Source organism: Camelus bactrianus, chromosome 3, assembly GCF_048773025.1.
Source record: "Camelus bactrianus isolate YW-2024 breed Bactrian camel chromosome 3, ASM4877302v1, whole genome shotgun sequence".
Lineage (NCBI taxonomy): Eukaryota > Metazoa > Chordata > Mammalia > Artiodactyla > Camelidae > Camelus > Camelus bactrianus.
The window spans coordinates 130,650,496-130,667,966 of NC_133541.1; the positions used below are offsets into that span (position 1 = coordinate 130,650,496).

Consider the following 17,471-nt stretch of genomic DNA (forward strand, 5'->3'; position numbering starts at 1 on the left):
GCCTGACCACCTCATTTCTATTCTTCAAAGGAAGGAAGGTTTTCATATATTTTATTATCACTCTTTCTCATTGCGTCTGATTAAGCCAAAAATTAGTTTATGAAATAATTAAGCACTGCAATAACAGATTTTTATTGTATCAAGTATAGATGGCATTCAGAGGGGATAGGAAAACCCAGCTCTGTAAAAAATGCAAAATTTCTTCCCCTGTTAAAAACACGTATACAAAATGCAACAGAGAATTCAAATTCTTGCGGAGAGGAGCAAAAGCCACAGAATCAAAGCAAAGTCATTACTATGAGTCAATTCAAAATTCACTAGACAAGCATTCAAAGAATTTTAAAGGCACACTGCAAACCATTCACTTAATGATCTGCAGGCTAGAGGAAGAATTTCCCTCTTTAACAGACAACAGAAATCAAAAGGGTGCCCCTCCAAACAAAGACGAAAGATCAATCAGGTTTTTAACAGTTCTGATAAATCAGCATGTTCTAAAGAACAAAATTCAGAAATTTTAAACATTCATTCAAACCACAATGAAACAAGCACTTAAAAAAAAAGAAAAAAACCCCAAAGAAACTAAGCACATTGATCATGCACTTGGATCAATGAGAACGTCTTTTACCCTTCGAAGAAAGAACAGGCTATAGCCTTTTACTTGAAAATTAACACTACTTTAAAGATAACTCCTAAAACGGATTTCATCATTCATGTTGCCTTGAAAACTCTGAGGCAGTTGTATCTTATCAGAAAAGCAATTCTGAGTCATAGTATGTTACAATTCAGCGCCAGTTTGTTTTAGAATAAAAGAAAAAAGAAAGCTACTGTTCCTCAAATCCTGCACAAAGTGTGAAGGGCCACCCTGCCTCTTTCCCCTCCTGTTTTCAAACCTGATGCTCCCCAACCCTTCTGAAACAAGTGTGAGAACCTCATATTCCCACCAATATATCAAATGACTAAAGAATATTAATTTACTTGTGTAAAAATATGCCTACATCTTGAACTGGAGGAGGAAGGTATCAGAGGGCTACATGGAACTTATTTCTACCTTCCTGAAATCACACACAAACACGTTCACACAGACACAAACACATACACACTGAATTACTGAGCACTTCACAAACTTAGGAATTCCAACTTCTAGAAGATAACTTTGCAGTTAGTTTAAAATACAAAACTGTCAAGTTTGAAAGACTTGATCATCTGCTAAATCATCCAAATATCAATGAGACCCAATTTGCCTTCTCTGTAGAATGTAATTTCCCATGATGTCAAAACAGATCCTAAGAAGTGCTGTATCCAAGACTCGTGTTTATCACTAGCTATGATCGTTTTTAAACAAGTAAACAGATTGAGAAAGGTAAGTCCCAACATTTATTCTTATTGAAATAGCATATGTATTCAATTGTCTATACAGAAAATAGGTCCCATGATGGTGTTTAAGAGCTATTTTGTGTATTGCAATATTTATTTTTAAGTGCAGACAAGGAGGGTGGGTATTACTCAGTTGTAGAGCACCTGCTTAGCATGCACAATGTGCTGGCTTCAATCCCCAGTAATTCCCCCCCCCCAAAAAAAGTGCTTATTTAAAAATAAGAAAAAAGTTATAAAAAAATGCAGACTAAAAACCACTGCAATGTAGAAGCCAGAACTATAATAAAAAACATGTGTTACTATCAAATACTGACTATATGTCAAACACAGGGACAACCACAAATCACCCCTGACAACCATCACGTGTGGTTCTCAGCAACCCTTCTAAGTAGACATGGATGAGAAGCCCAGCACTGGGGATGAGGAGACGGAGCTCGGAGGAGCCGGGGACGCTGACCGTCCTGCTCCCCGTGACAACACGTCAGCCCAGGACAAGTGCTGACAGAGCTGCAGCGAGGGGACATGCAGCTGCGTGGAAACTTCAGGAGCTGGGAGACCTAGAAAACACGAAAAATTGTTCAGTGAAAAACCAGCTCAAATATATTACACTGTGCCACATTCTTTAAAAAGGGAACATGACTGAGACCTTTTTGATGCCTCCGTGTCCTTTATGCCATCATCAGTTATTTGCCCTCACAGCATGACCAGTGATGATCTGGACCCCTTATGAAGTGCACTCAGATGGCAGAGCTTTTAAAGCTGTTTTATGAAGTTTGTAAGACTCTGTCTATGCCTCACACAGGCGGTCATCCATCAATTCTCACCGGTGTGGACGTACCACCTGAAATCACTCCTTTCTGCTTTTTAAAATCCCTTCATCTAATCCAGACTTTTCAACAGCAAAGAATCAGCTCAACCACAGACAGTGAACAGCTTTTCACCAAATGGACTCGAACAGCCCATTGGACTACCTGGAAGCCCTTTTCTTCTATTAAACCCACTTCTGGGTACTTCATCATTTTCTGATTGGTGGAATTGGCCACTGACTGGCCTACACACAGAGCTCCCAGCGTCACATCCAGGGATGGGATAGGACCCTGCTCTTGGGAGAAATCAGTGAGGAAGGCGGACATCCTCCAGTCAGGACTGCACGTGTAGAAGTGCCACAACATGCTCAGAAATTATACCGTCAGCACCCCTGGGCTCCCATGGACTGGTTTCACATTAACCAAACGCATGAGACACTGATGCAAGAAAACCAGAAACTTAACTTATTAATGTAACAGAATATGTGAAACTATGAACCAGACTGAAATATCAGAGTTCAACCATGAGAACAGTTTTTCCTCCACGGCCTAACCACGGGCAGGCAGTAACATGGCAAACATGGACAGAAGCAGAGCAGTAAGGATTTCTAGATTAACTCAATGGACTAAATTTCTGTTATACCAACAGATCTACTGCCTGGAAAACAACGCTAATCATGGTGCACTCTTCATGGACAGTGGCCGAGACACGACTGTGAGCAACTGTGTGAATCTCCTTTCTCTGTCCTTTCTGGGCTTACTGATGCACAGATGTACAGAGATCCAGGTATGCAGATACCTCTAAACACCCAAAGCCCATCCCTGGGAGCCTCAAAACCAGACAGCCAGAGTTTAAATACCAGCTCTGCCACTTACTAGCTCTGTGACCTTGGCCAACTTACCCTCTGTGTGCCTCAGTTTCCACACTGTAAACCTGGGATAAAAATCAAACATTCCTTACTCCATTGTTGAGAAGATTGAAGGATTCATTTCTGTAAAACTCTCAGAAAAGAATGTAGCACATTATTGGTGCTCAACAAATGTCAACTTAATATTAAAGTGATTTACAAGTCTCCTTTCTAATCATCTTCTGTGTTTCCTGGCTAGACTAAGTCCCAAAGAAAATCCTTATTTCTCCTTTTATAAACTCTTGGGGAGCACCCTTCTGTTCCATACCACCACCTGTTTAAACTGAGGGAGGGGACGCCTCCTCCCCACTCCTCTTGGCCACGGAGAGTGCTTCTCCACACCACAGACCCATGGCTCAAAGCTAGCCCTCGTCACACTAACAGGGTGAGGTGTGATTCCGGAGAGACAAGCAGGGTATGTGAAACCGTTCCTTTCCTTCCAGTGCTGGCCACACTTGGGAAGCACACGGGATGCTCAGCTCCATGGCAGGACAGCCCTGTGCATGATGGGGCAGGTCCTCTCAAGGGAAGGCTCGCTGTGGCCCAGAGTTACCTGGGACAGGGTGAGTCTCTAGTTCTGGGACACAGTATAATGACACGCATTTTCCCACAGCCCTGAAGTTCATGGAGTACGTGGCTTCATCAGTAAAAAAGAAGACATATATCGCCTGCTTACTCTTTTCTGTCATCTCTCAGTTGGCTGCTGGAGACAACATGTGTATAAGTATTGGATCCCCTTAAGCCTCAACATATTTGAAGTAACAAAAAATTCTGTGGCTTAACGTTGGTTCAGGGCGACTGTGTAACACTTCTGACTTTGCTGATGCTAAATTATGGGTATAGGAACTATGGAACCTCCTCAAATATCTTTCATCATAAAACCAGCTTTCCTTATTTTCCTGTTTCTTAGTAATTGCCAAAGACTATCAAATGATGGCTTCTCACAAAACAGTAGCTAAAGATTACGAGCCCTCTTGACATACCCACCGTGGTAAACAGTTTACATAATTACTAATTCTCACAATTCTACAAAGCAGATATGAACATCCCCATCTCACAGACGAGGGAAATCTCAGAACGAACTGACTTAGGCTCACGTGGCTCAGTGGCAGCGCGTGCACGCAAAGCCAAGTCAAAAAACTACACCCCTTCATATATGTACCAAATCTCCTACCACCAATTAACACACAGCGGCGGGGTCAATACTCAGGGAACCCAGTACACTTTTCAGCTTTAAGGTGCTCCAGAGGCCACTTCTAGCTGTTTTATAAATTCCCGGCTCACTGGTTTCTAGCACTGGAAGAAAAGTCCGAATTTGCCATTGTTTGCACAGCAAGTCTGAGATGTTCACAGCGAGATGACAGAATAAAACTAAGATATAAGGAGAATAATTTTTCCAGGTAGACAGACATAATGGAGACTGTGCTATTCTGAAGCATTAAGCAAAGAAATCAAAATAAAATAACGTTGTTTAAGCTTTCTTTAACAAACAGGAAAATTAAGAAGGTAAGAAGGTGCAACAGAGCCACCTATGGCTAAAAAGACCTTCCAGGTTACCGGGAAACATGCAACACAAAATTGCCTGTAGGATCAGAAACGAGAATCAGATAACTAAAAGCTTCTGTAGCACATACTGCACTTTGTTTTGGGGTAAGGGAAGGGTATTCAGTATTTAATCTGATATTGCTAATACTCCTGAATATAAACAAAAGACATAGGCTTATGGAAACTCATCTTAGAGGAGGAAAGAAACCAGTCCAGCCTCTTCAGTTTACAGAAGGGGAGACTGAGACCTGGGATCTGTCCTCCTGGCAATCGGCAGCAAAGCTCTCCTAGGCCTCATGTCTTGCACTGTAGCAAAAACCAACAGATCTTTACTAGGCCTATAATCATAAAATAACGTCTGCATTTTTCCAACAGTAGGCAATCTAAGTATCTTGCAAAATACTTCTCAAAGAGCCAGGAAATCGTAAAAGTTTGTTGAAATACAAAAACATTTATTTACATATTAAAACAGCATGAGATTTATTCTATTAAAAAAGTTACATGTCAAATCAATGTTTTGATATTTTAAACCTGTTAAAAGTGCAGGAAAAAAATGAAAATTTTCTTTAATCACAAAAGACAGAAGATTATTCCCTGAAAATGATAAATGTGGATTTTTCTAAACTTAATGGATCTGGTCAGAATCCACGAATTTAAATATCTGAGTGGATGTTACACGGCAACATGAATTCTGAGTTGTAACAATACATATTCTGTGTAAATAATCTTCAAGGTCGTCTGCTTAAGGCAATTTAACTAGTCCCTGTCTCAATAGAATGATAAAGATTTCATTAAAACTTCATAGTGCACTAAAAAAAATAAATGAATCCTTGTTACTTTAAGCCATATTCATATATATCATATATATACATATTGAATATGCATCAGAAATAAGCCACCCCCTTTAGTATTCAGAGTTGATCCTTCTAAAATACCTGTCATTGTGACAGCACATTTTTATTAAGCACCCCTTGGGTGCTTTGTGTACAAGGCGTCTAACTCTCACAGTTAGACAAGGAAAACGATATTACTCAAATTTCACAAATGAGGAAATGTACTTAAGCCATAAAAACAACTTACCTATTCATCATCAGGAAAGAAAGAGTAATGATTTTACTTACAATATTCACTGACAATCTTTTCTTCCATACTAAGACTACATAAAACCAATTCAGTCTTTCTAAGTATTTCTGTCAATAAGGGCCACTAGAGAAAAGCAAGTAACATCACTAGCAATGATTGGACTTTCAAAGCCCACTTCTCTTTTGCACTACAATTATTTTTAATGTTTTGTTTTTAGTGCTCACAGAGCACTAAAATTAAAAAAAAACTAACTTTTAAGTCATTACCTGAGAATAAAACTTTTGTAAAAATGTACAATTTTAATTTATGCCACTCTGTCTCACATTCTCACTGGTGTCTCTCCTTTGAAGTCCTCATCAGGCTGAGATCACTAAAATTGGCCATTTATGGAGTCACAGGATTTCGGGAAAACACTCAACGGGAGGCTGATTACAGGAGCAATTAAAAATGCATCCTGTGCAGCCAGGGTTCCAGCACTGAACTAGCCACTGCCAGCTGTGTGTAATTTGGGACAAGCTGCTCCATCTCTCAATCCCTCAGCTGCAAAAAATGAGACACTGATACCTACCCTCAAACACCTGCTATGAAGTAAAACATGAGGAAAGCATTTTAGCCTTAGGCAGGTGTCCACTCAGAGCGAGGTTGGTCATTATGATGATAAGGATGGTTGTTAATAAATTAAGCTAGACCAGAAAGTAGAAATCACCATAAAGGAGAAACATTTAAATCAATGAGCATTTTCTTTTGGATGGATTGCAGAATATTTTATTGATTTTTTTAATAAACCAAGATTTGTCCATTAATAATAGATTTACAGGTTCATGGACAAGTCTCCAGAAAAAGAATTAGAGGCCTCTAACTTCTGAATACTAAGAAAGTAAAGTTTAGAAAGAATTATGGGGGAGATTATACCTCATTTGGGAGAGTATGTGCTTAGCATGTATGCGGCCCTAAGTTCAGTCCCCAGTAACTCCATTTAAAAACTTTTTTTTTTAAGAAATGGAGAATTAAAGCAAAAAGATGGAGGAATACAGAATTTTTTTAGAGACTCAACTCAGACTTCTGATGGGGAATAAAACATCCATTTCTCAGAGGAAATCTTGAAAACTATGTAAACTGGATCCGAGATGTCTAGTCTTTTAACATTATTCAAGAATTCATATTACCAAGTCTTAAAACTACCTGATAACCCACAGTGGTGATAGTGATCATAACAGCTGCCAACACGGATCGAGCTCCGGCTAGGAATGCTCTGTTCTGACATCTCTGCTCCTGAGGCCTCACCAGGCTGAGAGCACTAACTTCGGACATTCATGAGCATCTCGTGTAAGTCCTCAATTTGTGCTTCTCACTCCCCCCTCACCAGGCCCTCTGAGGGAAGCACTGTTATCATCTTCCCCACCCGCAGTTAAGGCCACTAAGGCACAGAGACTAAACCCGATCCAGGTCAGACTGGCATTAAAGGACGTGTGTATTTCTGCTATTTTAATTTTTACAAAGGAATCTGAGATATCAATTTAAGGGAGACTGTTAAATAATAAAAGTCTGTCTGGTCTCCACTTCAAAGAGCAGATACTATAAATTCCTGATGTAGGATGAGGCTGCCGCCACAAACTGACTCAGCTTGAAATTAATATCCAAGATGAAGCAGCGAATACAAGTAAATATACACGATTGTCAACTACGCTCTCGGGTCTGGGCCCTTCACTGCCTGAACGGCGGTGAAATCCCCACCCAGGTCAGGGAGGGAAGCGCGGCTCTTCCAGGTCACACCCAGGCTTCAAGGGCTGTTTCCCCTCACAGACTGTCATCAACGATTAAAAAGCTCTCAAGATTTTTACACCATGCAAAACTGAAAGATATTTCTGCAGATGGAGCACTTTCTCAGGCTTAAACCTTTTTTGCCTACACTCAGCAAGGGGGAGAAAAGAAACATGACTCTGCAAAGTGTCTGAGCCTCACCACTCACAGGAGTAGAACTGCCTCAGCACAAGATGACAGTTCACATTGCAGGGTGAGAACAAAATAAAGCCACCCCAACCACAGGCACTCCCAGAGACAGCACTCAGCAGTCTTCTGCACACTCATGGTTGTGCAGCCCTCACCACCATCTATTTCCAGAACACTCCATTATCCCAGAAGAAACCCCCTGTCACTATCAGTCATTCCCTAATCCCCCTCCACCCAGCCCCTTGCAACCATCACCTGCTCTCTGCCTCTGCATTTGCTTATTCTGCGCATTTCAGATCACTGAAGTCAACAATATGTGGCCGTTTATGTCTGGTTCCTTTCACTTAACGTGCTATTATCAAGGCTTTTCCATGTTGAAGAGGTATCAGCATCTCTCTCTTTTTTTTTTTTGAAAACGTTAAAGTTTATTAGAAGGTGGTAAGTACTATCAAAAAGACTAGAGTGGAGCATAAGGGGTGGGGATTCAAAGGGAAAAGGGTGGGTTGAGCAGTCAGGGTGGACTTCCCAGGACAGGTGGCCTTTTTCATCTTCCCCTTTATTTTTTTTTCCTTTTTATTCACCCTTACGTATGAATAATGTTCCACTACATGAAGATACTACATTCAGTTCATCCATTCAGCAGCTATATATGGACGACATCCAGAAGAATGAGTGTAAGATGTGACTAGCAGGGGTGGCATTTAAGCAAAGGGCAAGATGTGCTTTAAAAAAAAAAGCCAACAAACAGAGGCACAAGGAAATTCAGTCCGTTTCTGAGCAAAGTGCATGCTTGCTTCGGCAGGACTACCGTGCAGGGCTGGGGAGGATATTGGCAGGAATCACGGGGAGGGAGTCACCTAAGAAGACTCCCCACCGATATCAGCTCAGCCAATTCTCCTCCCTCATGTTTCTAGGTTTCTCTTATTTCATGTAATAGCACTTTAACTACACATCTGATCATGTGCATCAGACCACCTTACCTTGAAGCCACAGAAAATCATTCACTGACCAGAGCAGCTCCAGGACAAAACTGTGATGGACCAGGGAGTCCTACAGCATCCCAGCCTGCAGGCACAAACCCCACATGTGCCTTGGTGATGTCCAGAAAATAAAATGCATGGAAATATCTCACTGCTGGTTCACAACATCTGCCCCCAAATTGCCCCAAAATCATGCTGGCAAAGCACTACTCAACCCTCTCACTACAAAAAAAAAAAAAAAAAAAAAGCTAAGAAGGCAAATTTAGGATCTGCCATTGAAAACCAGCAACCATCAATGCCAGTATCTGAGCTGGAATGCTCCTGACTTCGAAAACCACTGCGCACTTATTTTTCAAACGGGAAAGCATATATGTATTCCACGTAGATGTTATTACAGTAGGATTTTTATTTTCGAAATTTCCAGTTCAACATTAGCACAAGAAAGATTATGTTTCAGCTTTTAAAAAACTCAATTATCTTCCACTTTCTTAATTTTGAACCTATTATTATTTTAAAAATGGAGCTATGCTTCATATTATAAACCAAGTGTTTGGCTTCTGCAAACAAAACTTTTATGACCTCACTATTTCAGAGCAAACTTTAATGATGTTTTGAGAGGTGGGGCCTGGGGCGCTAACAGCCCTTTAAATACTGACAAGGATGTGCTATTAAGTAATGCAAAGGCTCTAAGTCCACATTAACTAGGAAACCAAAGAAACTACACCAAAGCCTTACTTTATCATTTTTAAATATTCCTATTTTTTGAATATTAAATTTCTTAAAAGATATGATTTTTTTGAGAAAGACAACAGCTGTATTAAATTTCCTCTCACCAAGAAAGCAATCTTTATCAAGAGTAAAAACCCCTATGGAAATTCAAAAGATAGGACGTTTCTAGCTAAGTGAACATGCAGATCTGAACACAAACATAAATCCTATCAGATCTCACTCGGACGAGCTCAACAAAGTCCTGGGCTACCCTGGAACTTAGCTCTACTCTTCCAAATTTGGCTGAGCTAAGATCATCACACAAGGCAGGGAAGAAGAGAAGAGGAAAGTCCACCTGGCGGCCTCCATCTGTTTTCTTCAAGCCAAAAGGCGCCGCAAGGGCGGCCCAGCTAACAAGCCCTCCCCATAAGGAAATCCGGCATCCACACGGCCCCTGCCGTCCCCAAGCAGCCCCAACGACCCTCTCCCACTTGTGGCCTCCCAGCCTGTGAATGGTCTTCTAATGTCACTCCCCAGTTGGTGGCAACCCCCCCTTCCCCGCTACACACACACACACACACACACACACACACACACACACACGTGGAGCCAAGGCAGCCTTCCCAAAGCATAAATTTGATTACATCACCCCACTTCAAACCCTTCAGAGGCTCCCTGGTAGAGTTCTAGCCCCACCCCCGAACCTGCTCGCCCATCCTCACCTCAGTACCCAGGTCCCCAGTGACCTCAGGGGCCCCCTGATCTGCTCCTACTTCCCACTTGCCTCCAGGCTCATTTTGACTGTTTCTCAAGGAAGCCTTCCCTCCCTCCAACCTCCGCAATTTGTTCCTCTGTTCCTAGAACATTCTAGGCTAAGTCAACCTCTGACACTGCTAAGCTCCCAAGGAATATTTTGCTTACTAATGTGGGTCCAACCTCTCTCCCCTAGACACTCAGAAGTGTGCATGTTATGAATAAATGAATGATGGGGTGGGTCTCAAAGGGACAGCAAGACCTGCTCTCGTCCGCCCCGACCTTTCTTACTGTAGAATATCAGAAGCAAATCCAGAAGTACCTTTCCTGAGGGTCACTTCCTGCTGACACCCTTCACTGCCTCCTCTGTCAGTTCTAGTAAAACCCAAGCTCTTCGAAAGCCCTCCACCCCAGGCCCTCACCAGTGTCCTCCCCAGCAGGGGCACCCACAACCCTGGACCACACATGGCACTCTCCCCGAGTCCCCACCGCACAAGCCTCCAGGCCTCTACCCGGGCTGCTCTGCCACATGAGCCACAGTCTTCATGCTTTCTACTGGCTGACCCTTACTCTGTCTTCACAAATGAATGTAGAGCCCATTTCTTCCAGGAAGCCCTCTCTGATAATATCCTTTAGGTCTTGGCAGGGCTCCCTCTATAGCAGCACTGCATGGGGACCAACTGGGTGTTTGCTTGCTCCTTTGGGACCACGACCTATTGGGGGCCACTTGGGAAGGAGTGAGATATTACAAGAGGGGTGGGAGAAGCAAAAAGCAAAAATAACACCTGAAGTCCCAAATTCAAGGATTCTTTCTCAGAAAAAGAATAAAATATTTCACATGTGTGCAATTTGGCTACTATTTTTGTGGCTTGCGGAAAGCAAGGACTTGGTGTTCTAGTCCAAAACCCAGGTTACATGCAAAGAAATGTATATATTCATATCCAAAGGAAACCAGAGCTGCTCAACAACAGTTTGCAGTCAGAATTGAAAGGAATTTTGATAAAGGCAATCTCTCTCTCTCTTCTTTCTTTTCTGGCATCATAAAATTTTAGAAGTTTATGCGTGACTAAGAGATGGCTACAGCCCGTGATTCTGCACTGGAGAGTTTGGGCTGAGGAAGCCCAGATTACATTCACTGTGTAAATGCAATCACACCAACAAACTGACAAGCGCCCTTGTGGAGGAGCTGATGTTCCAAAGCAGGCAAACTTATGCAGTAAGAAAACTCTAAATAAGAAGTAAGAAATTCAATGTTCTGTACTCAATTTCATTAGCTATATGGGCCATTACCTGATAGTATATCTTGTCTAATGAAACCCAAAAATAAATTGTGAACGTTGATTTTCTTCATCTGACTGTTTTATGCTAAATTTGGATATCAAACCCACAATCCATACGGACAGCTCAGGCCTATGCTGCAGCACAGCTACATCCCGTAGAAGAAAGTCTATCAAGGGAGAATTGGAAAGTTTCCCTTCAGAAGCTGCTAAGTCTGGTTTTGCACCTGTACATCATTTGCAACCACTTCATCGTCAAAGAAGTAAGACCTTACATCTGTGGGGCGTAAAACACTGCGGTGCTTCAGAACAATCAAAGAACACAGAGCTTTGTGAATCAGTCCTGAGGCATTTAAATCGTACTTTTTCTGAAAGGCCCCAAAACTGACCCACTTCACAATTTCACGTACAACAGTGAGGTACCGGAATTAGTAGAGAAAACACGCCCTTGAAGTCTGACAAGACCCTGCTTGAATCCTGTTACAGCATTTACTACCCTCTAAATGGACCAATAACTTAACCCCTCTGAGAAGGCTTGCCAATCCGCAAAAGGGGGCTGCCACCGCCCACCTGGGAGGCATGGATGTGAATGCAACACGCAAGTAGGGCGGCCGACTGGTACCTGACACGGGGCCTGGCTAGTTTCCCTCCGCTGCCCTTGTCCCCCTTTAAACTTGTGCTGTTTACCCGGTACCAAATGCCCGGAATAGACTGCCCGAATATTCTGTGTATCCCTGGATACATGCCTTACCCTTAGGGGGCCAGAAAAACAACTGCCTCCTCCCCAGTCACTATCAATGTTCTTAAGAGTCTGGATTTTTTTAACCTCTATTTTGCAGGGAGACTATTCTAGAATTTTTCAAGCACCATTCTCCAGGTTGGCTCCTCTCCCAGCGCCCATCCCTTCTCACCTCAGATCCTCTGTCTGCCTTCTGTTCATTGGAAAGCGAGTCAGGAAGAGCGGGGACTCCCTAGGCCTTCTTCCCTCCCTGATATGTTAGTGTGACTACCTTCAACCCACGCCCCAATCCAACTCCAGCTTCTGAGGAGTCTACCCTCCCGGACCCTGCAGACTCTGCAACTTCCCAAGACACACACGTGGCCACGACCCTCCATTCAGATTTCTTCCTGGCTGGCCCTGCCCACCCCCCGGCCCCTTAAGGATAAATGACATTGCCCTGAAAATCCCAAATGCCGCTGACTGACACACGAAAGCTGCATGGTCTGGGCTTTCCTCCAACCCAGGCACAGCCCTGCCCCCCCTCAGCCTCAGTCTGCAGCTCTCAAGATGATCTAATTCACATGCGCGGCTGTGAACACCAGCTAAGAATGACGACTCCCAACGTGTATCTCTAGTCCGGCTCCTTCAACTCAGCCCCAGGCTCATTGACCCGAGTGCCTCTATGAAGTCCAAACTTGGACGAAAAATCGCATCTTAAAAATGCCTCATGTCCAAGATTTACTCTGGAATTCAATTTATGGAAGGTACCTCCCATGCTCCCCATTTTAGTAACAGACCCAGCACTCACCTAGGTGTTTGAGGTCACATTCAATTTCCCCTGTTCCCTCCCTCCAGCCCTGGCCTGGATTATTAGTCCTGTCATTTCCGTCGCTAAGCCCATCTCAAGACTGGTTCTGCAGGGACGACGGCCGGATCCCCACAAGCTCACAGCAAGGTGCACTGAGTCACAGTCCTCCGAAGGGTGCTCCCTGGAGGGGGAGGCATCTCCTGCCACCGGTCACCTCAGAAGGCACTGGATTCTCACAAAGGAGGCCCTGGAGAAGGGACTCAAAGTTCTCCCGTGATCTGAGCTTTGAAGGTCCCGAGGTCTGTTGGAGCTCCTATTAGCAGACACACTTGCCACTGAGCAGATGAGGATGGAGAAGCCCAAGCAAGGCTGTCTTCACTCCGACCCCTGGGCGCTCGTGAGCCACGGGAAAGACCTGTGTCCAGGGCACAGCCCACCAATCACAGATCCCAGCCTGCATTTGCCAACCCGGACAGCCTAGACTCCTTCTACTTGCGAGACTTACTTCTGTTCTGTTCCCCCCGAGAATGTGATGGACTCTTTCAGAATGTCTGGCCTGTATCAAGCGAGACCAAGTCAGTGAAGGATGAAGTGTCCACATTTGGACTAGAGCATGAAAGAAGAAACAAGGCCTCATGATCAGCATGATGGTGGTGGCCAAACCCTTCCCCTGGGTGAGATGAACAAGGGTAGGGGTGAGAATCCAAGGTCTTAGATTGGCCAAAACATCTTCCTTCATGGCTGACTTGGGGTTGGAGACTCACTACCGCAAACTAACGACACGGCCGTCAGTGGGGGACGTCAGCTGCAACAAACATGGAGTCAGCTCTTTAATGCCAACATGGGTTAAAAGTAAAGGCAGGTGCAGGGAGGCCTGCACGGCTGCTGAGGCAAACCACAGACCCGGCTCTGAATGCCCACTGGCTGGAGCAGAGAGGAAGCTACGGTCCCTTTAATAGTCCCTGTGTCCACCAGATCCATGTGAGCCAGCTACTTAGAAGAAGGCCATGTTGTCCTGGTACTAAGAAAAACCAGCCTAGTAAAGGGAACAAAAGAGTGGCATGGATTTTAGACCCACTTCTGCCCCTTTATGAAGGAAAAATAAAGTAAATGGCACGGGGAAGTTGAATGCAAAAAAAAAAAAATAACCAAATGGTGACTGATTCCTCCAACAATGTCCCCTGCAGCTGCTCACCCCCGAGCCTGCCGCTTCCTCACCAGTGACTGCCGGTCAGGAAGCGCCGTCACGCACGTCACACAGAGACAGCCAGGAACCGCGTGCTGAGCACGTTTGTGTAAAAGCAGGAATCGAGCAAGATGCTGCAGACTTTGACTTGACAAGATTAAATACACCATGAAAAGAAACCCTCAACAGCCGCCTAAATCAATTCGCATCTCACTTCTTCAAAACAATCAAACTAATTGAATAAGGGTGCATTTGTCACCAAATATAAGTAGGACCAAACAGGTTCCTCAAAGCAAAGATTTTCACAGGTATCAAACACCAGTGGGTGATGTGCTAACAAAGCAATATTCCAAAAAATTAGAAAATAACAAGATGACTAGGATAATGCATGGATCAAGGCAGCTGAAATGTTTCTGCTCCTTAAAGCAATGGAGACAGCACGGAGGGCGATCTAGCTATTTCCAATGCAGGATATGCACAGCCACCTTTTCAGACGCAACTGCACGGTACAAGAGAAAAAGGAATAAAGAAAAAGGAAAAGAGGAACAAGCGAAAATTAGAAACACACAAGAACAAGAATGACTTTGACAGCAAGTACAAGAATTTACGTGAGTCTGTGAGGCCAGGAACGCGGGGATGGTGAGACCCACCCTCACCTCCTGCTCCAGGGAAGGCAGGGGCCTGAGGGGAGCGACGCTGCTTGGGGATCCCAACGTCGTCAGTGCCCCTAACCAAAACTCCACCTACATGCATCTAGGCAGCTTTTAAGCCACAAAATGTGGTCGCATTACAGGCTGGAAAGTTTTACTCACTCCCAACGAGAGTAGCAGGAGAGAATTAGTCTCTGCTCCTGCTCCAAAGCATTGTTTTAAAAATTAATGACTGTGGAATAATAAAAGCAACAATGGAGTAAAAGTGACTGGAGGAGAACGTGCTTGACCCGAGCTCACTGGCCGCGTTATCTCACTGACGTTCAGATGCTGGCTAAGCCCTTATGGTACCAAAACAGACAGATCCACCAGGAGGGAGTTTAATTGGCTGCTGTATTTTGATGCCGAGAGCCATGCCTGGTACACGAGGTTCTGGGTAAACAATGGTGACAGTGTCAACACTATGGGCTAAGCACACATCCAGCTACTCCGCCAAATCCCAAGGGCAGAGTTCAAAAGGCAAAAACAAGCTGGCATTCTCTGGTGGGTCTGGAGACTCAGAACCAAACAGTTGCTGAGCAAAAATGTCACCAGTGCCTCCTATGACAAAGAGGAGGCACTAGCCATGGGGCTTGGGCAGGACTCCAGGCTTCCACTGCTCACCCACCAGTCTGTCCAGGGAGAGAACATGGTCCCTGCTTACGTTGCACTGATGCAGCTACCTTGACTAAAGCCTGGGGGCTCAGCAGGAGGTGACATTTGAGGTGAACGGAGCCAGCCTCGGTGTAGCCCTATGCTGGCAGCTGTGCCCATAGCAGTGCCCAAGCACCTAAACCTGCCACCTCATCCCCAAGGAGCAGAAGGGGGTGTGGGCGTGTAGATCACAGGGCCCTGCAAGGACAAATACAGATCATGGCCACTACATGTCTCACCCCTTACTAAAGTCATAGAGGTATGTCCGGGAGGAACAGAAAATTCATCCAGAGCCCGCCAGGCACCACACGCAAGTGGGACTCGGGCCCCGTGTGCCTCTCACTCACAGGGCTGGTCTGGACTTTCTTTTTATCAATTCTCTGGCATTTTCTCCTCCAACTTACCAACAACCAGAAAGTAGGATTTGATCTTAGGTAAGTTCATGAATCACAGAGCACTGCCTCCACAGCGGGCCCGGCAGCACGTGCCAGGTCCTCCGACCGTCACCTGTGGTACCGCCATGAGTGCCCTCCAGACTCAAGGCCCGAGGCCGTTGGCCGTGGGGGCACAGCTTCCCTCAATCTCCCCAGCAAAGGGGAACGACTTCTGGGCAAAGGCATCTCACCTCTTCTGACCGAGGGAAAGCATGATAGATACACGGGGAAACAGAGCAGAAGGTGGGGGGTAGTAAGCCCAGGAGAGCTCGTCTGCACTTCCAAGGCAAAAGTGGGGCCGTTGACTTAATCACAGGGACAAAGTGAGGATGAATCTTTCCCTGCTTTGTCTCATACTCCGTGATACGCCTTTCCCTGCATAAGGAGTTCATCCGGAATTCCCTGGAGGTGTTTCTGATGTCCTAACTTGGCATGATGGCTGTCGGGGAGGAAGAGAGGGCCTGAACCCAGCAGGTGCTGGGCCTGGGAGGCAGGAGACACCGGCTCCAGACCCAGCACAACCAGTGACTCGTTCGGCCTCTCGGGATTCAGCATCTCATCTATAAGCAAAGGGATGAGAATGTCCCAGGACAGGCTGCATAACAAAATTGAAATGAGAGCCATTTAAAGAAAGCTTCAGTTGCCACATTTAAAACGGTAAACAAAGAACCAATCAAACAAACAAAAAACAGATACTAGAAACTGATTTTAAGAACAGATCTTACTTAATCTGCTGTATGTAAAATAGTATCATTTTGACATGTAATCAATATATGAAAGTAACAAGATAGTTTACATACTTTTTACTAGACAAGTCTCAGCGTCTGATGTGCATTTGACCTACAGCACATCTCAGCTCAGACCAGCCTCTTCCCCAGCGCTCATAGCATCAGTGGCTGTGGCTACTCTATTGGACAGCAACTCCAGGGGTCCCACCAGGGGTCCTGGCTGAAAAGCTGGAGGAAGTCTCCACACTGACCCTAAAAGGATCTCTCTGAAACAAAGGCAGATTCACTTTTAAATGTCTGTAAACCGTCGGGCTGCACCTCCCTCCGCCCTTGGGTACAAGACAGCCCTCTTCCTTGCTGATCCCTTCCTGGATGTAGGGAAGGAACCCGGCACACAGCCAGGGTGGCCGGGCCTCCAGGTAGACTTACCTGCTGTCTGTGTCCAGTCCCATGAAGTCCTCCTTCTCAAACAAGGTGCAGAGGAGGGGGATCCTTTCCCCAGACTTGTTGGGGTCCCATCCAGCCACTTGGACTTGAGCAAGATGAAGAGTGACTCAGTGAAGTCCTTGATCCTCTTCTCCACCACCCTGCAGTCCTCGTAGTTTGAAGTCCACGTCGGTGCGCAGCTGCTCGGCTACCTCCCCATGCAGCACAAAGACAAAGAGCTGAGAGTCATTAAGCGAGGTGCCATACAGCTCCTCTGCACATGGAGCTTCTCGAAGGCCTTGGCCGAGAGGCAGTCGGTAATGGTGACAAGGCCCACGACCGTGCGGTGGGTCTGGAAGTCACTCCACGCATTCTCGAACGCATAGTGGTGCCTGTAGTGGATACAGAGTGCCCACTGGGAGCCGCACGGTCTGATCTGGC

General features: G+C 45.0%; 1 long non-coding RNA gene across 2 annotated transcripts in view; it reads right to left on the reverse strand.

The window, feature by feature from the left end:
* LOC141577135 (uncharacterized) overlaps positions 1–16,867 on the reverse strand; it is a 56,543-nt gene extending 39,676 nt beyond the window's left edge. For both annotated transcript variants that reach the window (XR_012505757.1, XR_012505755.1), the window contains exon 1: positions 16,677–16,867. This is a non-coding gene — a long non-coding RNA (uncharacterized LOC141577135). The remainder of the gene's footprint in view (positions 1–16,676) is intronic.
* Between the last annotated feature and the right edge of the window lie 604 nt (positions 16,868–17,471).